Source organism: Passer domesticus, chromosome 7 (assembly GCF_036417665.1).
Source record: "Passer domesticus isolate bPasDom1 chromosome 7, bPasDom1.hap1, whole genome shotgun sequence".
NCBI lineage: Eukaryota > Metazoa > Chordata > Aves > Passeriformes > Passeridae > Passer > Passer domesticus.
The window spans coordinates 50,952,983-50,975,638 of NC_087480.1; the positions used below are offsets into that span (position 1 = coordinate 50,952,983).

A 22,656-nucleotide genomic window follows, 5' to 3' on the forward strand; every position below is an offset into this window, starting at 1 on the left:
TCCCATTACCTTAGAAGGGCTTAGCAGTTAAGTCAGTTTGACATGTGACTTCTAGCAAGTCATTAAGAACCTAAACAACTTGGGTTTCAGGCTTTTACCAGCACTGTCATGTTCATTCCATAAAAAAATTCAGTGCTTTGAATTTGCAGGCTTGAATTGAAAGGCTTTCTGTGAAGGAGTGTTGTGCAGTGCAGCCGTGTGTGTCAGCAAGCAGCAGCAGTGAATGACCTTACATTGAAATTCTGCTGATAATTTGTGTGTCTGGTTGTTTAGTCTATCATAGGTAGTTGTTGCAATTCTCAGTTGTGCCACTGTTAAGTGAAATGATTTTTCCTTTGCCTTGCATACTCCAAGTGTATAATTGCTAAGTGAGAGGCTGTGTTAAATAGCTTAGTTATTGAGGTATTTAGTGATGGAGCTCAATCATGTGTCTTGTCTCGTAATTTTTAACATTTCTGGAGAAAGAGAAATAGCAAATAGAATTCTTTGTCTTGGTGTTATTATGGATTTAATATGCAAAAGTAACTAGATCTTTATTTCACAGAATTTGGGAATGTGTCCTAATAAGGGCTTTTGTTCTACAGCTGAACAGCATGTGACTGCTCTGATGTTTATCAGTGTTTCTAACATACTTGTCTAGTGAGATTACATAGTGAGATATGCTGTCCTCAGTCTCCTACAGAATGAAGGCTTTACACTCCCAGTATTTCCAGGAGAATTAAAGTTCTTGTGGGGTTTTGTTGGTTGGTTGGGATTTTTTGGTTCCTTTGTTTGTATCTGGTTCTTCCAGATCATTTTAGGTACTTAGGTTGACTTCTGATCAGTAATAGTTGTGTGGTTGATACAAAGTGGAAAGACTTTTACTCTGCTCTTTTACCATAAAGGAAATAAGAAATGCGTTTCTTAACGTTTCTGAAAGTACTGGGGAAGCTGGAACAGAAGTTTTTGAAGGTCTGCCCTGCTTCCAGTTGTGCTCTTTTCCTTGTTTTTTTTTTTTGTTTGTTTTTTTTTTTCTTCTTTTAAATTACCTTTCACATTTCCAATCCCCTCTTTATGATCTCTAGGACTAATCTGTTGAGGTTTGCTTTGTTTTGGTTTTCCCGAAGTCTTTGCATTGTGTGGGAACTGATGATGTAGATCTCTCTGGTCATAAGGAACCAGATTTGCATGAGAAAATTTATTCTTCAAGTATTTGGCACTTGCATCCATATATAGAGATTGCACTCACAGTTCTAGAAATGCAGTACTGTAGGACCTATTGTTCCCTTTCTCTCAGGTTGGTTTAAAACAAATTGGATTATTCCAGACAGATATTTGTAGACCTTGTCCTTAAAAACCTTGAAGAAGAAAAATTCTGCCACTTCTGTAGGCGTGAGTGAAGTTGCAGAAACTGAGAAACTTTCTCACTTCTGTAGTGAGGGTTTTTTTTTTTTTTAGTTTCCAAATTAAGTGTACTTTGCTGTAAATCAAGCTGCTGCTGATAAGAATTTGCTCCTGGTAAACTTTACTCTAACACTTAAGGGTATATTGTTCCAGTTTTAAGAACACTGTAAATATGGTTTGTGGTTCAAAAACTGCTGTGGTTGTAGAAGAACCATCATGGTAGTTGCAGTTTTCTGAAAACCTTCCTTCTGTTTGAGTAACTCTAAAAGATACTTCAGAAGTGCAGAGCTGAGCTTTAAATGGTGTGTTCTTATTGGACACTTGTGTTTCAAACAAAAAGACCTTTAAAAAGATTCCCTTATGGAGTGCAGCTTTGTAATCAAAATACTTAAGGTGTGTAGGTTGACAATTTATATGGGTTTGTGTTCAAAATTTGAGTATTAGTTAACAGTTTGCATTTAATTACTTTCCCTTATACTGTTGGTTGTATCTTCTGTCCAAAAGCTTAGTAACTTAACTTACAAGAACTGTTCTTTAGAGTTGCTTCAGTGTTCTGTTGCTTGTAATGAATTGAGTTAAACACAGACACACACAGAGCTCAGTGGGTCCAATCCCCTGCCCTTTGAAGCGCACTGGGATCTTTCCCTGTGATATCAGAGCTCCTCCTGGTGTTGCTTGTTTCAGCAGCTCCATCACCCACTCCATGGCTAAAGTTTTACTTGATCCTGAACTTCAGTATTTCTGCTTTGCATATAGGTGGCTGCTTTGTCTCTTGTTCCTTCAGAAGAGTTGATTCTCCTTGTAGCAGTGTTTTAGATTGTTATTAACTGCTCTCCAGTTTTTCTGGTCTTTTCTTTGTCCTCATCACAGGACAAAGGAATATGAACGTTGGCAAGATAGACAATTTGATTGTCCAAGCTTTTAATGATGTTTTTAGTAGTTCAGATTTAAGTACAGTATTTAAACACAAATATTTGTTTTTGTTGGGGGGGGTGCATATGTGCTGACAAAGTATCAGTAAGAAATGTAAAAGCTCATCTTTATATGTTAGTAGTAGAGAAGTGGGGTTTTAATAGTCTCTCGTCATGAGAAGTAGCTGATTTTTTTTGCCTAAGAAGGATGATTCTAATTTTGTTTAAAACACTTCAGTTAGAAAATTTGAAAGTCAGAGAGGAAATGAATGTTCCTGAGAGTTTACCTGTTGGTACATAAATTATAACATCCTGGGTTTTGTTGATGTTCTAGTTTTATTAGCATATATATGTATATGTCCATGAGAGCTAATTTTTTCAGAGCCAGTGGTGCAGGGGTTTTTTGTGTGAATTGAAGTGTGTCTAGCTTAGGAAGGAAAAACAAGGAGCCCAAATTGCAAATTGGAGGAGCTATGCAACTGGGTTACTGTGCCACACAGAAATGAATTAAAGAGGGAGGAGAGTGACAGAGCCTCCTGTGTATGTTTGGGTTTGAAACATACTCTGCCTGTGCAGTAGTGTTGAAGTTAGGAATGTTATCTCCACAGCCAAGGAACCTGAAACACCAAAGATAGATACTGTCAGAGAAGTTCTGCCATGCTGCTTAATTACTTATTAAATAAATGTTTTAGAACATTGGAGATTGAAGGCATGGGTGTGTCTTTTGCAGTTGTATTTTCTGAATTTACTCCTGGTTGGTTTTTTTTTGATTTTTTTTGTTACCTGGGTGATAGAACAAAGCAGATTTACTAATTGCCTGGACAGGACAAATCTGGGAGTGAATGTTAGCATTAGTGTGAAATAGTCTTGGAAAACTGGATGAATGACCTGACCTGTATAGCACGCATTTCAATAAAGAGAAACACAAAACAGTACCTTTGGGTAGAAGTAGTAAATTTAAATACGATAAACACTTGGCTGGGCAACAGTTCTGTAAATAAGCAGCTGTATCACAAAATGAGCACAGTGGAGTTGTGACAATTCTGTGAAAACCAGGACCTCACTGGGATTTATGGACAGGATTGTTGCATGTGAGAGGGAAGTTGCTCTGCAGTTCTCAGTGTAAGGCCTCAGATAATGCAGTGTCTCTGTTCTTGTTACTCTGCTTCCAACAGATTTGGACCAGCTGAGAGTAGAGAAGAGTTGCAGTAATGACCTTTAAGGAAGGACTGAAAGAATTGTTCAGTCTTAGGAGAGATGAGGAGACATAATAATAGGCTTCAAATGTGGTAAAGTTTGCAACAGAGAATAATGTAATAAACTGTTCTCTGTAGGTGGGAAAAGAAATAATAGTCCTGAGGAGCATAAAAAGAGATTTTGATGTCAGGGAAAACTTTCCAGCTTCAGGAAAGATTATCTATCCAGGACAGATAATCACAGGGTTATATATCTGAGGGAAGTAATGGGATATCTATTGCTGAAAGTGCTCTAGGAAAGGTTAAATAACCTCCCTTTAGAGATGATTGAGGTATAGTTTTCTCTCCTTGGCATAGGAGGTAAGATGACTTTTTAGCATTAGATCTCTCATAATTTTTAGATTTTTGTAATATTGCTGGCCATTATTTAAGAGAGTAAAACATCAAAACAATATGGTGGAGAAAAAAAAAAAAGTGATGTAACAGTTGTAATATTTAGTAAAAAAACCTCTATCAAATATATTCATTAAAGAGTTTTTATGAAGTATTTATTAAAGCCATCTGTAATGTAATATTGAAGGTAACTTTAATGGAGCCTTCATTGTAGATGTAATATCTTTGACTTGCCTTTAGGTGGTTTTAGTGGTCCAAAAGAAAGAAACTGAGCTACAGTCAAAGTCTTCTAAAAGACTTCATTCAAGGGAAGCAAAGCTCAGAAGATAAATTCTGATGAGCCAGGGAGTCAGGTGCATTCCAGGCTCAGAAACAAAGCACACCACGCAACCTCACCTCTCTATAAAATTGAGATTACAATTAATATCTAAGATGGTAACATCTGAGTATGTTAAGGGTTAATCACTACTGAAAAAGTCTTAAGGTTCCTGAATGGTTTGTCATATAAATATATTGTTATTTAAAATCAGTTTGTATTCCATGTATTAGGAATAGATTTCAGTTTTTTATGCCCATTGCCATGTAATAGCAGTATAAATAGTCTTGAACAAAAATGTGTCCTGTCTACTATATATCCTAGTTTTATACAAAATTTATCCTTTGGGACTCTTCTAGGTGATTTAAAAATATTTGATTAAACTGGAAGAGCTAACCTTGATACAAATGAGTTAAAGCTTTTTGGAGTTAAAAGTACTGAACAATTTGATAGAACTTTTTGAACTAAATTCAGTATAATGCCTTATTCTGTGTTTTTTCTCTTCAAAATCAACTGTCTACATCCCATGTGACCTTGTTCAAGCATTTCTGATTTTTGAAATTTGACAAAGCTGCCTCAGGGTTAAGGGCAAGTGAAGGATAGGCAAAAAGAGTGTAGAGGGCTTTAGATAAAATGATGCTTTCAATTTATCATAGCCTAATTGTAATTAGACTTTTAGTACATTTTTCCATCTCACCAGTTATATGGATTAAAGTTTATGTGTACTTCCAGTGCATAGGCTATGAGCATCGTCTTTGTTATAATTGATGGGAAATTGTGACTAAATCATTGAGAAACAAAGTGTTGCTAACTGACAGGGCACTGGGTTTAGACCCTGGTGTAGTGTTTGCCTATATAAACCTGGAAATCAATAAAGGAAGAATGCAAACACTGTTCACCATATTGGACTGATGTCAGAAAAGGAATTTGTTTCCTTTCTCAAGTATTTTAAGTCTTCCAGGGATTTTCCTTCAATGTATCACTGCAGTACAGAGGCTTTTTTGTAGCCTGTTATAAAGGGATCATGGTATCTCAGGTAGGAAGGGCACAAGGGCTTAAGTCTTAGGCAGGTGCACCTGTTCCCTGTGCTCCACCTGAAGAGCTGGAACTGAGATGCAATTGCCAGGCAGAAGTGCCTGGAAAAGGCTGCTTTAACCTGGAGTTTGGAGCAGCAGCTCCTGCAGAGTTGACTGGAGCAGTGTATAGGTGGTGACTGACTAAAGATTTGGAGTAGAAAGCTGTTAACATTGCAACAGAGGCCATGGTTTCTTTGTTTTGGGTTATTTTCCTATTTCCAATGTAAAAAAAAAATTGGCAACTTCAAAAATTGTGTCTTATTAATAATTTTGAAATTAAAATATATTAGTACATGTTTTCCACCCATTACTTTCTTTTCATTTACTTGTGCTTTCTATGTACATGTCTCTAAAAGTCAGAGTAATACTAGGATCAAGTTTTACTGGTTAGGGATACATGATTGTATTGCTTTTGTTAGTAACTAATCTAATTGTCACTTGAAAAAGATTTGACAATATTTCTGTGCCTTGCTATGCTGCCAGCACTGTTCTTTGGAAGTTTCCTTAAAAGCTAGACTTCAGGAAAAAGAAAGGTAACTGTTCTCAGGTCTTCTCAATCCTCACCTGTCACATTTCTGGTTTTGTTTATTTATTTAACCTTGGGAAAACAGGCAAAATGAGAAGCCAGTATAGCTTTTTTTTTTCCTTTAATTTTTGACCAGTGTTTTATTTTCAGCAGAATTGTGATGTTTATTGCATCAGTTTTCTGGAAATTCTGCTATATTCAGTGCATTCTAAAAAAAGCAGACTGAAAAAAATCTTTATTCACGGTATTATTGTAGAGGCTGCTGTAGTGCAATTACTTTTCATGTGCGTGGATGGTTTTAAATGCACCTGTGAGGAAGTGGTTTCTAACAGAATAAAATGTACTTACATAATTTCTTTTAAGTGAGGTCAGGTGAGAGTTTTTGTGGATCATGGGAATTCAGTGATCCTTCGTTAAGAGGATTCCTAAAATACTACAGATGAAAAAGGTTCTTCACATATCTGTTATCTGACAGCCAGTGCTGGAAAGGACAATGAGAAACATTCACTCCTTGTATGATGTCCTAGTGCAAATAAAGCTTCCCACACCTCCCCTATCTCAAAGTGAAGTCTGTCTTTTTCAGATTTCTTGACATGTATTTTGGAGGTCTGAATTGTTGAACCAAAGTGAATTTTGCAAATCCTTGAGAATCCTCTATTCTCTTAAATGGATTGCTTTTTGGACTACAGTTTGCTGTCAGGACCATTCAGATGATACAAGTGTACAGGAACAGATTTGTTGCTGTTAAGATCTTGATAAGTCTTCTGTTGTTGTTCTAACTGCACCTCAAAACAAATTACAACCAACAAAAACCTTCACCAACAATACAGGTAACAAATTGCTTCTTAATATTGATGAATTTTAATTACCTCTCTCACGATCTGAAAATATCTCTGGTTGACTCCAGCCCAGAAGCAGTTTTATTGGAAATACACCTGTTACGTGACGGGTTATTTTTTATTTTGATCAGAATTCTGAATATGGAGAGAGAATGTTTTGCCTCTCTTTTGGGTTCTGGAGGTAAAAGCAGGCCAGTTACTGTCATTTTATCCAGTGTGACTCATGTCTCATTGATTTTCCACTTGAGAGGTAACTCTGATGATCAGACCTTGTGTTCTGCTTTTAGGGTGTATTTCATAATTGAATTAGTTGCAGTCAGATCAACTAGCCTTTTAAAAAGCTTTTTAGATTGTTGTATTTCTGTATTTACTTGGCCAAAGAAATTCCCTTGAAGAAACCATCCCCAAAAGCCAGGAGACTGTGAGAAACAGGAGAGCTCTGGAGACACTTACTGTGTGATATTCTGGGTACCATTTTCAGTTTGGATTCATGTGTCACTGCAGGTTTGTTATATGACTTGTACCAAATAATCATGTGGACGTTTCTTCTCATCCTGTCTGTTCTGTCAGCAGACCTGATTTGCAGACGTGGCATGAGCTCCAGTTTAAGTTTTGTTTGCTTCTGTTCCTTTACGTGTGCCCTTCCTTTGTGTGGGTTGTACCATGGCTTCCCTGCTTGGTTCACTCCTGCAACTGCCTTGAAATGAAAGTTTGCTTTTCTAACACTTAGAAATTAGCTTCTGTTGAAGTGTGAACAGCTATTGCTTTTTTGACCTTCACTGACCATATTTTTCATGATGAAATGTCTAAAAGAGTCCAGGGATTTGAATCAGTAACAAATAAGAATACAGAAAGTTTGCAGGTTTTTTTTCCCTTCAGGTGCCTCTCCTTTGTGCCTCAGATTCTGTTAGTGAAGACTTGTATCAGCTGGATTTCAGTGAAGTTTTCAATGGAATTTTAACAGATTTATATTAAAGTGAACAGTTAACCACAATGAAAATAGAGTAAAACACCATGCTGTGACCTCTGCTGTGTGGCAAGAGACATGAAGAATGTTTCCCCAGCATTCACAATTCCAGAATAATACAGGTTATAGCTGGGCTGTATAGATAGATGGAAACAATAACCTGCTGGAATTAGTTCCTGTGCATCAGTTAGAAAATACTTTTATCCTCAGCATGGAAGTTTAGAATTCCAAGATAAGAGGAGTACCCGTGCTGCTAAGGCTTACAAAGCATAAGGGAGAGCCTGAGAGAAGGGCTTCACATTACAGCAAACCTGATCCCAGGACTGTCTGTCACCAAATGCAGTCGTGGGCCCTGTTTTCCACTGGCACCTGTGCTTATTTCACCATTACAGTGAGCCTGTCTAGGAAGTTAAACTAGAAGAAAAATGGCTCTTTTGTAAGGATTTGTGATTTCCAAATCAGCTCACTGTGAGATCCGATTGAATACAAAAACAAATTCATGGGAAAAATAGGAATGATGTACCTGAGTTACAGGAGAGTGGGATTGCTTCTTTTTTTAGAGTAAATCACTTATGGTAAATGAGACCTCACCTAGGAAGTCTTATTGCAAAATTAAAGAGAGAATGATTGAAGGCTCACCACCAGCCTGTGAATCCACCCTATTGATAACGGAGTGGGAACGTTGATGGGTGTGGTTTTGATTGCTGGGATAGGAAGGTGGAGGGAGAGTGGTGTCTTGGACTAAATAAAGAAGGAAATGCTCTTTTGGAGCATGGATGTAATTGAGCAGGGGCAGAGAAAGGACCATTACAGTAGTTCAGATGCAAAATGACAAGATCCTTATGAGAGTTACCCACTTGGAGTGACAGTGAAACCCTTTGGATATCATGCCAGCTGCTGGAAGTGGGTCCAGTCTGTAAAAAAGCTGTTTGCTGTTTTTGTAACCTTGATTGTCAGTGGACGGGTAACCTTTGACATGGGCCAACGTGTTCTTAATTATTATTCTGGTACCTGACACATGGATTTGCATTTTTATTTCCATAGTGGCTGCTTAAATACACATACATTGCAGAGTTGCTCCTTTCTTATCACTCAGAGCAAGAAAAAAGAAAATTTTAATATTTTCCTCAATTGAGCAAGGATAATCCAAACTGTGTGCATGCAGAACTCAGAAAGGAAGCAGTGCCCACCTTAGCTGGCATGTGATTTAAGAAGAGCATTTTAAGTCAAAATAGGCAGATATTTAGAAGATGGTAATTTAAATTTTTATAAATGCTGATAGTGATATTTCAATAATATTATTTTAGTGATTGCAGGAAAAAAAACCCTCCTGTAGTCTAATGGTGATACGAATCTGATGACTCTTTATTTCACCACTGTATTGAGTCAGTCAAAAAAATGAGCAAATGGGTATTAAAATAGAAACTCATTGTTAGGAATGTGAAGTAATGCATAAGAATAAAAGAGTTTTATGCAAAAAAGCCTGACCCTGACTTGAAATCAGCTATTAGTGCTCAGGAAAGTCTTCTGATAGACATTTCTGTAAAGACATCAATTCAGTTTTCACTAGGTGTCAAATAAAGTAAATAGAGTTGAGTATTAATAGAAAAAAGGGGTCATGACATAAGATATTAACTATTCTGTGGTAAAAATCTATGACATACATAGGCCATGCTTTGAATATGATTATCCCACACTGATCTGTCTGCTAGACTTAATACATAAAAGGGCAATAAGAATAATCAAAATTCAGGATAGCTCTTCTTTATGCAGAACACCAAGGAGATAAACCAGATAAAGTAACCATTAATTCTAGGATCTTAGAGCAAAGGTATGTCCTCAGATATTGTGAAACTTAATTTTTAAAGGTATGAGAGTTTTATGTAGGGGTTTTTTTACCTACTGTTATCAAGGAAGGAATGTGTTTAATTGCTAATTGCCCTAGGAGAGATAATATATCACTGAGTTATGAGGGCTTTGTGTGTTCAAGATACAGTGAAGGCTGCCTAGGAGATATATTCTTACTGTATTTATTTTTCTTCTTTTATGGCTACAGCATTGTGCTGTGAGTAATACAGTTGTTCACAGCTGAATAATTTCATATTTTTAACAGAAATTTTAGATGTTCTCCTAGATAACTGGCAGTCGGGGTTGGGGTTTTTTTTTCCTATACTATTATTTAAAATGTTAAACAATTTTTATGGATATAAACTACATTTGTCAAGTTAATCCTTACTTAATATTTCATGTGAGCTCTTCAGAGGTACTAAATAAGGAATAAGCACAGTGCTTGTTTTGCTATAGTACTGTTAAATTCCTTAGAATACTTTGTAAAAACTGTGCCTTAGGAAGAGCCAGTAAGGCTTTTCTAGGACTTCACTGGCAAACTGTAAGTTATTTATTATTAAAAAGAATCATATATAAAGCCTTCTGCCTGATATCTTTACTCTAAAAATGTAAATGTGCAAAAGCAAACCATTATGATTTCTAACTTTGTAACTGCTTTTATTGATTATTCTCAAGTTCATATTCTGAAGATTCCAAACTTTATCTATGGCATATTTAGAAAGCTGCTGATCATACTGGTTTTGGTCTCGTAAGACGTAAACATTTGGAGTAATCCTGTCGCTGTAGCTGAATGTTTTGGAGGGATAAAGTAGGAAAGAAGTCAATTTTATATTGTGTTTGTGTAAGTTGGTATCTAAGCCCATAGTAAATAATGTAACCGTTTAGTCTAAGCTTTATCTAATGCCTCCAAATGAGAAGTTTCTAAACGTGTTGTCATTTGATACAGTATGTGAGCACTCCTGGTGTGCAGCTCAGAGACAAAGCAATAAAGAATTTAACTGCAAGTGCAGGTTTTTTACTGCTGTGATGGGTTGGCCATTTAGGGAAGTGTCTGAACTCTGGCAATCTGTTCATGTTTGCTCAGGATAGGTATGGAAACGACATCATTCACACTCTCTGACCCACCTTCTGGCAGCTTCTTCCTGATTCCTGAATCTGTGATAAAATGTGCTGAAGATACCTCTTTTTTTTCCTTTTTTCTTGTGCTTCAAGAAATTCTCTAGTGGCTGAACCTGGAACTTGAATAGCCTTTTAATGTTTCTTCAGTCCTCTAACGTGATGTTACAGGATAATTGCAGGGAATGGTAAAATGAGTGTCTCCTTTTTATTTATGGAAATAGATACTATTGATAATTTTAGATACCATAACCAGACATGTATTTTTATATAAAAGGTTAAATGCCTCTAATTGCTATTCTACTAAAATGTGGTCAGAGTTTGCCCTGAATTATTGAATTAATGACTGATGAAGTATAAAGTCCATTAAATACTACCACAGTCATGAATCCTATTGTCTTGAGACAAGAGAGGAAAGTCAAATCTGTGAAAAATTACTTTGGTTTCAGAAAACTAAAATGAGAAAAGGCAAAATGCTGTTTAAAGCCTTCAAGTTTCATGTGTTTTATTAGGGTAGATACAACTGCAAACGTGCACCTTTGTTACTAGGGCTGAGTGTATGTATTTGCAGCATCCTTGGCATTACAGTTGCAAAGGCATGCTTTATGCATGTAGTAGCTTTCCATCATTAATAATAGCACAAGGCTTTTTTTTTTTCATCCCTGAGAAAGTGTTTCTTAGGCAAAGTCAGAAAACTGAAGTAGAAGGGGAAACTCTGAGTAAAACACAAAAAACTTATTCTGCCAATAAAAAAAAGACAAAGCAAAACATAAAAAAGCCATTTGAAGGCAGAATGGAGAAAGAGTTAAAATGAAGTTGCTGTGAGAGTTGCATTGGTTACCTAACCTTGCCTTTTCTTTTTTGCCAGGTCTTTATACCCATTTATAAAAATACAGAATTCTCTTTTTACAAAAACATCAGTGAGATAGCCTGAATGCTAGAAATTTATGGGAGCTCAAGGGAAGACAAGGAAAATTCATGGAAGAGAAATTCACTGAAGTTTAGAAAATAGATAGATATCACATATGACTTAGGAGGACTCTGAGCTAAAAATATTTGGAAGCTATAATGGTATTATACACAGCAGCTCTTGCCTAACCATCTGCTTATCACGGCTGTTGGAGACAAAGTACTGACTGCAGAGACGTGTGGCTTTGCTCTGTGTGAGAAAAGAGGCTTGAAGTTTAATAATGTTGAGCATAATTGATTTGCATTTAAATTTAATGAGGGAGAAGTTTTGAAAGTGAATAGTCAATTAACATGCAAGGGGAATCAAGTGTCTCTGTGCATAGGTGGCAGATATGCTCATGTGCTTAGGCAGTAATAAGTACGTCCCTTTTGCTCTGGAAATGTAGTGCAACATCTCAATATCAAGAGAGATCTTTACAAAGCCCTTGATAAAGTATTCAGCTGCTGGGACAGGGTAATAGAATCAGAATAAATTTTTCACTTCATAGGCAATCTTTCATTTTATACTTGAACAGTGAGCATAGCTTTGAAAGTAAATTGTCATGTATAGTTGCAAGAAATCATAAACTGAGTGTTGCAAAACAAAACCCTGAAGAACAATAAATTCAAAGCAAAATATCTGGGTATTCCTTACATTACAAAGTTGAATAAAGGAAGCCAAAAGAAAAGCATGTGTAGGGTAAACTGTAGCTGTATTTCAGCAGTGTGTTGACAGGTTAATGGTGGGTTTAGAGTAACGGTGTAAAGTCTTAGAAATGCTTTGAAGTGTACTTTAAATCTATCAAATATGTATATTTAGCACATTAATAAGATTCCTGGAGAAGAAACAGTTGATGAGTAGTGGTGCTGTATGAAAAGTTGTACTCTCCTGGCTTAGTCTTTCAAGGAAATACATTTGTGACTTTGAAAGATAAAGAAAGTATGAATCAGACTATTCTGAATTTTTACTGTGCAAGGGCTGTAGCAACTGCAAAACCTATGAGTAAGCCTGCATCTAGATGAAAAATGAAAGTGGAGCAAGCCTAAAGGTTCTTTGTCAGTGGTCACAGGAAAAGCAAAAAACCTGCAGGAAAAGAACAAACAACTCCCTGCATTCTTACAGGGCAATTGCATTGGCAATTAATTAAATTTAATGTCAGAGTATTCAAAAGAAAAAAAAAATGTTCATACTGAGAAAATAAGAGTAACTAAAGGGCTGAAATTTTAAATGTAAATGTAGGCTAGACAGAACTTCCTTTGTATTTCCAGTTGGTACTGTAAGCATAGGCCAGAGAGAACACAGAAATTGTGGGAAGCAAAAAGCAGCATATTGTTTATCAGTGAATGTGCTGGCCTCTGAAGACCTTCTGAGCACAGCAAGAGAGGAAAGCAGAATGGCAATCAAGTAAAACAAAATTACAGGTGATGTGGTCATAGTTCCATTTGAATTATATATATTAGACTAGAAAAGTAAATTAGGCTACCGGTGTACTGTTAAATCAAGGAAATTGTGGCTAGCTATCCTATCTGAAAGTAGTTGGATATGAACAGTAGCAGCTAGAAAAAGGTAATATGCTAGTTGAATTGAGAGCAGTCTTACAATAAAGTCAGTGTTTCTTTAAGTAAAGGCCTCTGTTAGCAGTAGATGTGCTGTGATTAAAAGGAAGGGTATGTGATATTATTCATATTGCATATTGGTTTGTTTCCTGTGCCTGAAGACAGGACAGCAGCAAAACAGAAAGCAGCTGGTCCCTGCTCCTTTAAGAGCTTTTGAAAACCACAGTTCCTAATGCACTTAAAACACCTTCAGTACTTGCCAGTGGAAACTCCCAAGCCAAGTAGACTGAAATATGCATAACAGTCTTCTTACTCAGAAAACATAAATACAGCCTGAGCATGCAGTGAACGTCAGGCTGTAGAGGTGTATTGAAACCTCTCTGCTGAACTAGCTCAGTGTCAGTCACAAAGCAGAATTTGGAAAGCATCGAAGAATAAGCATTTTCAAGTGCTGATATCTGCAGTTTTGTCAGGATGCCCAAGCATTGGGAGAAAATTTCTGTCTGCCTTCAAGTACTTCTGGGGGGGAAAGGCACATTCTTGGTGTGGATGATGCTGACGTCCAGCTCACGGCGCAGGAACGTGCTCAGAGCTGCTGTGAAAGGCTGCAATGCAAACCTGTCACGGATGGCTAAATATGGCTGTAGCAGTTGTGCTGTGTATTAGACCAAGCTGCAGCATGAGGCAATGAAAATAAACAACATCCTTTATGGAAGGCAGAAGGAGGGATGGGTCTTTTTACTGCAGATCACTATTTAGAGAACTGCCACAATATTGAGGTTCTAACATAGAGTACAGTACTGAAACATGTCAACAGCTGTAGCACCTCAGACAGTTTCTTTAGAAAATAGATGTTTCTCTGGCTTTCACCAGAGAAATGACTTGATGTAATATGATTTTATTAATTTATCAAAGTCAGTTGTAAGAGAGCCACATGATCACTTAAAAGAGCTGGGGCTCTTAAAAATAACTGCCAGTCAAAAAGTGACATAAGGCAAGTCATTTACAATTGGACACAATGATCTTAAGGGTCTTTTCCAGCCTAAATGATTCTGTGATTCTATGGTAGCAGGCTACTACTGTGTTTAAATTCAAGTTTAAAGCATACTTGGCTTCTAAGCCTGTCCATTACTTTGCCTAGCCCCTTGCATGTGTGAACTCATCTGTGTGCTGGTGGTGACTGGTGCTATGATTATACACACAGGATCAGCTGGTGTGCCAAGGGATGCCTGTCATTCTGGAAGCATGAAAATGCCCTGGGTGAGAAGACACAGCATGGCCACAGCACAGCTGTGACAAACTGCTTTTTTTTTTTTTTTTTTTTGCTTCATGTTTTTTGGGATAGTTCTGCGTGCCCTCCCTGCTCCCAGTCTGTCCGGAATATATTTTCAGCATTTGGAGTGTGATTTAGATCAAGTGTTTAGGTGTCCCTCTATTTGTTTACTGTTGTCACTAAGTAATATTTGAATCCTTAGGCCAACTTAGCAACTCCCCTAAATTTAGCTGAGAGTAAACATCTCAGAGCTGTGGAGAGCTTACAGCTTTCACAAAAATTGTAGCCCCCTTTTTAAGGGTGATTTGAACCCAGTAGCTCCCTGCTGTACACAAGCAGTCTAGTCAGTGCATATATGGGTTGGAATTTGTCTCACCATCCTTAAGGTTTGGAAATGGCCAGAGAGAGGAACATAACATTTTTCAGAACATTGGAGGTGCAGTGGGTGTGTGGCAGAATGGTGCCACGTTTAGGACTCCAAAGCCAGTCCATTGCTGATCTGATAGAATAATTTGTATCTTCTGGATAGGGGAAAAAGCCTAGATTGAGGCAGAAGCATTGTCAGATAGAAAATAAGTGGTTAAAACAGTTTTTATGAATGTGGATAGCTGGAAAAACAGCCTTCTCACTTTTTGTTCCTCTGAGGAGTGAGGGCATATTTTAAATTTTGAAGAAAAAATTAGAACAAAAACATTTTAATTGTGAAACAACACTGAAAATGTTTTACAGGAACTGTTGCAAGCCTCGCGTGTCCCTTTTCCAATCTCTGGGTTATGTTTGCCTTAGTATAATGCAGGAGCACTTCAAAGCTCAGCCCACGCAGGGCACCTGGTTGTGTGTGTGTGGTGCTGCTCTGAGTTCTGCATCAGTCTTGTGAGGCTCATAGAGCTGTTGCTGTAATTTTGCATATAAAAAGCTGTATTAATTGTTGCATTTCAAATGCATGCCCTTGACTGAAAATCAGCTGGGATAAAAGTATGTTCTAGACAGTATTTCACAGAATATGCGCTTTACAGTTTACTTCATGAGGTAGCATGTTTGTGGTCACTGCTCCAAAACTAAATCAGACAGAGTACTAATTTCCAGTGTAATATTGTACAAAAATGAGCAAACTGGCTTATCCTGGGTCTTTTAAGAAAAAAGTATCGGAGCACTGATTTTCTCCATCAAGTTGCTTTTCATCTGTAAACTGCTAGCAGGATTATTAAGTACTTGATGAACTCTTAAAATTGCAGCCTACTTATGGGAAAAAGCAAAGTCTTTTTATGCTAGATATTTTCTGTATATTGTAATAATAACTTCTTCAGGGAATAAATAATAGTTTTCCTATTTATATAAAACTGTGTTCTTTGTTTAAAAGATTAAATCTTATTGGAGGTTTCTCTTAGAGTAACAGTTTGATAAATGGTTACTGTAATTAAGTTAGTGTAATTAATTTTATAATGAGCTTTTCAAGAACCTGTGCAATTTAATGTATCTCAAAGATGTAAGTCACGTGTTTTGGCAGTCCTGCACAGGAGATACTCTTTGGATAACAGGACAGCTAATTAGCAATTGAATGGTTTCACATGAAAAAGCCATATTATAATTTAGAGTGGGGCTTTCACCTAGGATGATGATTGGGTAGGTATGGTGATAGGGATATAGATGGATGGCCAATAAGTGAGGCTAAGTGAGGATAATTTTTTTTACTGGGGCATGGAAGTTATTTATATAGGGTGATTTCAATTTTCTTTATTTTCTTCAATTTTCTTCTTCATTTCAAGTTAATTGTATCAGACAGTAGTGACTTTATTGACTAAATATTAGTCAGTAAAGTAGGTGGTTCCGTAAGGGTGTTTGCCTAAAGTTACTGTCTATTCAGGACAAGTGCAAATTGTATTAAATGATAATTTTTTGCATTTTTCTGTTAGGTTAAGACAACATGCTAAAGGTGAACACACCAGGTGGTGCATTGAAGTGTGGAATGTGGCCTCTTGTTCCAAGGGGCTGTGGTGTCCCACCTCACAAAGTTCACATCTTCACCTTTTGTTGTGGCTATGTGATCCCATGCTTGTGCTGCAGCACATTGTCCTTTAATATGGCCCACAGGAAAAATTGATTCATCTGGAGCCATCTGAAAAGACAAAATGATATTTTCAACTCTGACCTATTTGTAGATTTATTTCAGACTATAGTTCCACAATAGTTGTGTTGACAGAGTTGTCCCAGGTATTTGAGACAGATAGTTGGGATGAGTGATGTGTGTGGGTGAGTTGGGACTAGGTAAAATCTCAGATTCTGCCTGTTCCTTCCAGTTATTCCCAGTTCCAGTTTTCCTTTTTCACAGTTGTGTTCTTTCTGTCTTCTAGCAGTTTCTCAGGATTTCCTGTATGTCTCTTTCTTCAGTCAGCACCCACTCATTTTGCCAGTGTAGCTGGTCTCCTCACCTGTGCGTTCACATTAGCACTCCCCTCAGCCTGCCTTCATCACATCACAGCTTCACCAGGATTTTTCTGCTCAGGCAAACTCTTCTCTATGCCAAATCCCAATTTCTTACTCCAGAATATGGAGGAAGAAAACCTTCTTGAAGAAACAGTCAGATGTGTCTTAAGCAGCAAGAAGGGTTTAAAATAATTTCCATATTTGTGCACAGAAATGAGTAATTATTTTGACTGAGAATTCAGGAGAGAGACAGCAGGGTGGGAATATCAGTCTGAGACAGATGCTTCAATGTATAATTTCAGCACAAACTCTTAATTTGGCCAGGATACAAGAAACTGAAAGCAGTTAAAGTGTTTCAGGCTTTTAAGAGAAGAAATTTGATATAGTCGTTGCTTTTCTAGAGTTCTGCTGTAAAGTCACACTTGTATAATTCATATTTAGGTTTATGTGAAGTAATTTTGCAATCTTATCCTGGAATGTCTGGCTGGAAGAGGGGTGATGCCTGTATCACACCCATCCTCCCAGTAAGTTTGCTCAGATAGGTAGCCCAGAAGAGTGAGAAATGCCAGTGCTGTCAGCAGTTCTGATAGCACTGCTGAGTGGAAGGGGTGCGAAGGAACAGATGGACATTGCTGGTCGTTGTCAGACAACTTTCTGCTTCAACCTTTATTCGCGGTTTTAGAGAAGGAGTAAGACAGTGTTAGGAGGAGGTTGAGCTTTTGTTTGTTTTCATACATCCTGTTATTTCAGTACCAATTCATTTTCCCTGCCCATTACATTTTTTTTCTTCCAGAAAGAAATAGAAATAGCTTTCCACAAGAAGATTCTTTCTGAAGAATTCTTTTCCTCTTATGTAAGAATAGGTTTGTCTAGCCTAGTGAACCCATCTCTTTTAAGGAAGAAAAATAGCATATTGAATTATCCATTCTGGTTCTTTGCAGTTTTAGTTTTGAGTAAAACGTTTCCAGTGTTAGTTTGCTAGCTCTTAAAACATGTTGACTTTTTTTTCATATTATTCTATTTTTTCTTTTACTTTATTTTATCTTACTAGCCTTTTATATATAAGATTAATATAAGTAGTCCCATTCTGACAGACCATATGGAATATAATTCTACTATGTCAGAGACAGCTGAAATCTCAGAATAACTCCAGTAACATTTATTAATTTTTATTGCTTTTAAGCTTTTGTTATAGCTCTGAGCTGCTTATTATTACATATTATTTCAAGTAAGATCTTCATAGTGTCTTTTGGTGGAGGTTGTTTCTATAATTTGAAAGTACTGCTTGTTTTGATGTAGTGTAGAAAATCAGAATAATAAAATGCTGTTTCCAGAAAACTGATTTCTTGCTAATGTAGTTCTGTGAAACTCAGTATGTGTGGGAAGAGATGCTGGCATACTCTAGATGTGATAGACTGCTGAATATAATTTGTTAAATTAAATTCATCCCTAATTTAGTAATACTGCTTTGTTAAGAAGTGATGTATTTTCTGTGTGGAGATAATCCAAAATCTTGATAATCTGGTGTCTGTGCAAATTCTCATCTTTTCAGAGGTGCTAATTTATTTGTCTTGGCCAAATACTTCTCTGAGGGATTAGATTCTGTTTGCATAAATAGCTACTGCTTCCAGTTTTTAAAGATGTACTGTTGTAAGTAACATTGCTTTGCTCTGCAGAGAATTTAAGAGCTGGTATTTCATAGCACAGAGATCCACCCATTTATTACTTTGGGCAGTTATATATGTGTGTCACATTTGCTCTTCTAAATGGTAACTTTGCCATAGCAGATTCTGTCTCTGAAGTAGTTTGGGGATTTACTGAAGTATGGTACTAGAGAGTGCTCCTGCTATCAGATACCCACAAATGCCATATCTGACCACGAGGAAAGATTTGAATCTTTATCACTGCAGTATTATCACTGAGCATATTGATTCTCAGATGAGACTCGGAAGAAAGATAACAGATTATTTCTCTTCAATATGAAAATTATTCATTATACTCTAGATCAGATGACACACTGTTCTGTTTTCTAGGGTTGAATTGTTATGGAAGACATTAGATATTGCCCATTTTCATCAAATAGTGACATCAGACAACTATTGGAGGCTTCTCTTGAAAGTCTGTTCTCCCCCACCCCCAGTGCACAGTTTTTAAAAAATTTGCTTAATGTTGTATGTACTGTTAATTTATCCATCCTAAGTTCCATTTATGTCATTCCAGCACAGTTATAATAGAGGCTGGTTTCAGATCTGGTACACACCCAGTATGTTCAGGTATTGACTGCTTCTTTTCACTGTCTCTTTTCTAGCTTAAGGCCACGTGGAACATACTTTTAACTGCATCTGTGTTTCTGAATTCCTTTGAACAATTGGGCTTGTATTGACTCTCAGATAGGTGTAACCCAAACCAGGAAAAAAAAAAGGTTATTCTGTCTGTTTAGGAAGGGTTTTCCTCATTCTGCTGTCTTTAACTGTTGGTTTTCTTCTCTATGTAAATTTGTTTCCTTTATTGCTAGAAGTTTTCATGCACACAGTTCAGCATTCAGTAACTTTACTAAATAGGTTTGTGGTTAAGTTAAATAAAAATTCTAGCATAATGTGAGTATAATGGTATGTATTGATAGCGTCTGCCTAAAGCTGAGAAGTTTAAGGGTTCTTAAATGCAAAAAATGCATACCCAGAAATGCATTCTGTAGTGTCATCACATGCTCGATTGTATGTAAGATGTACAGACAATTTTTGCAAGCAGTTGAACTTCAGTCTCACTCTGATGATAGTCCATACTGATTAATGTGTGACCTGTATGGTTTCAGCAGCAGTATTTGCTCACTGGCTTCTTACACAGGTCCTTCCCCACAAGAGACAAGGTCAGAGTCCCTTACTTATTTCAGGGCTCTGTCTGCACTACACTCTATTTAACCTGTAACTTCTTAATTTTTAGTGGGCTCTGCAGGCCAGAGTATGTTGTTTCTTATCTGATTATTACTCTTCAAACTTCTAGTCTTTATTACAGTATTTCAGTATTTTTTTCTTAAATGTTAATGTGATTCCCTGAAGAAAGGCTTTTAGATCTAAAAGCTTATTCAGTTTCCCTTGCAGTCCTTATTCCAACTCATAAATAGCTTCTAAAATGAGTGGTGTCCAAAACATTAAATTACTCTTCTATTGAATTTCTCTGCCACAGAAGATGTGGTTGTTCTAAGTGAAAAATGTCATTGTAATTGGTTATGCAATGTAAAGGAATAATAGTTAATTTTCTAGACAGTTTTTCCAAGAAAACTTCTGTGAAAAATTATATTATTGTTCACTTGTTAGGCCCTTGTGAATGTTGTTTTCTAGGTTTTAAACATAATTAAGGTGCTGTCATTTCACTGTATACTGATTTAAGTTTCCTGGTTTTGTAAATTGTTCTTCCTTCCTCCATAACCTGCAGACTGCTACCACACAAAAAATTCTGACTAAGTAAAACATTTTTTACCCACCTTGGTTTCTTCTCTGAAGATATTTACACAGCCTTTTTACTGTGTCTGAAATGCTTCAGCTGTCCCCAAAGGCAAATGGACACAGCAGGGGTTGTGTGTTTCCTACTGTGAGTAAAATAGGGTTGTTTTGGGCAAAAGAAAATCGGGGGAGATGAGGTGTACAAATCTGACAAAATACTGGCATTAGTATTCCAGCCATTCCTGAAACAACTTATTAGTATATTCTTTTACTTAGGACTGGTAAAGTAATTAAAAATTATGAGATTAGGCCACCTTCTGATTGGCTCAGTGTTAATATTTTGTTTAAATTTTTTTTTTAATATATTTTGTATTTTTACCAAAGTTACTGAGCTAGTATTTTTATTGGATATGTTGTTCTTTTGCAAAAATTGGTCAAACTCTGTCATACTTTTGTTGCCTTCAGATGTGTCAGTTAAAGGCATCTTTAGGAAAGGCAGCAATATGGATTAAGAGTACCATGCATTTTCAAGTGGTTGTCTTTGCCTTCTTCTTCCATTCTTTGTCTTGTCATGATGATAGTTCTCTGCTGTTTGTTAAATTCAGAAATCCCACTGAATAAATGAAACCTGATTTGATTTAGTTATCTACATAATAGAATTTGTGATACTTCATGTTGCATCACTGGAAAAACACCTTCTGTTACTGAACTTCACTGCAATTAGACATAATTAATCTCTTCTCCTCTTATGCAGCTCAGTTTGTGTTTTGAATTGGCAACTTAATTTTCTGTTCTTACCAGTATGAAATCCTAACTAGGTTGAAAGTAAAGACAATTTTCAGTAATCTAAATATAAAAACTGTGTAGAATGAACAATGTGGAGGAGCCTGTCAGCTTGTGTTTTACATCGTGGAGTTTTGAATTGTCAAGATGAAAATAAGGTCACTTGTATGAAGTCAGTAGAATATGAAGAAAGCTTCAATAACCACTATTCTTTAGTGAATTATGGTGCCTTCATAGTACTAGATGTTCTTAAATTAAATGTGATTGCTGGTGTATTTTTTCAAGTAGTAACTTGGTCATTGGCACAGATGCCCAAATTGGAGGTGACTGAAAGCATTGTTTAACTTTTGGATCGGTAGATGTATTTTGTCTTTCAGTATCCAAAATATTTCACTTCTACTAAAAAAGAGGTGCTATACATTGTTTTCCTTGGATGAAGTAGAGGTTTAATGTGAACTCTAGAAAGCAGTTTAGTCCCATTGTATTAATGAAAGTTTTTCAGGGACTTGGAGCCAATATGGGTTTAGAGGTCTGTTGAGTTAATTAAAATTAAACAGCAGAGTTTTTCACTGTGTATCGAATTATAAAATGCAGTGCATTTCATAATTCGTTAGTTGTAGTACTGTCTTTCACTACTTGATTTTTTACATCTCGTCAAATACCTTCTTAAACTCGAACACTAACACAACTCCTGTGAATTCCTTGGCTTGCACATTCAGTGTGATACAGTGAATCACTTAGAAACTACCAAGGAAGACATTTTACATTTGAAACCTAAATTAACATTTCACATACTTAATTACTTCACAGTATATTGATCTTTCTTTGCTAGGACACTTTTAAAATTGATAATTTCTTCTTTAAAAAGCTGTTGCTGTTGATATGTCCTGTTGCATTCTTCTTCATTTTCAGTGTGGTAATTTAAATGTTTTATTGATACCTTTGTCTTTTTCTCAACAGTTTTCAAAATCTGGTTAATGTGATGGCATAAACTAGTAAAGCTTTGGATTACATGATGGATGTCAGCAATGGTGATTGATATTGTTTGAGTGGTACAGTAAGAGTCTGCTGTATGAAATGCCAGAAGTTTACCTTTCTTCTAGTTTAGCAATGGTAAGTTTTTTTACATTTGTACTAAGGAAATAATAACTTTATTTCTTGTCATGTAAGGTGTATTTCTTCAGAAAGTATCATATCAGCAAATCAGTAAAGATTTCTCTCTTACATATGATTTCTAAAGTCTGTTGAATTCAGAAGTAATTACTAACCAAGGAATACATTTGAGTTTGGTTTAGGTTATTTTATTGGTACTGATTTGAAATGTCAGTTACTCACCCCTAATGTGTGCTAGCTTTAATTAGAGCAACCTAGAGGAAATGGAATATATAAATAAACTCTGTTTTTCATGTTTGGGTTCAACCCCAAATGGGATCACTCTCCAGATGGTATTGAGCTTGCATGCAAAGAGGGAGGATATGCAGGCAAGTCTATCCATGTGGAAAATAAGTGTAAAAACCATTATAGAAAACACATAGTATTTTGCTCTCTTCAGTCAGCTGCCGATGTTTGACCATTTGCTGCTTGACATGTTATTTATATTTTCTCTTAAGGCAGAGTGTGTTGGAGGGCTCACACTTATTTACTTTAACTGAACAGAATG

General features: G+C 36.5%; 1 protein-coding gene across 4 annotated transcripts in view; it reads left to right on the forward strand.

The window, feature by feature from the left end:
* ZZZ3 (zinc finger ZZ-type containing 3) overlaps nucleotides 1–22,656 on the forward strand; it is a 56,511-nt gene that overhangs the window by 2,069 nt on the left and 31,786 nt on the right. For 3 of the 4 annotated variants that reach the window (XM_064428549.1, XM_064428553.1, XM_064428550.1), the window contains exon 2: nucleotides 21,957–22,109. The gene's annotated coding sequence lies outside the window, so the exon portion shown is untranslated. Of the gene's footprint in view, nucleotides 1–17,953; nucleotides 19,047–21,956; nucleotides 22,110–22,656 lie in introns of those variants that run through there. The other variant, XM_064428552.1, reaches the window with a different exon arrangement.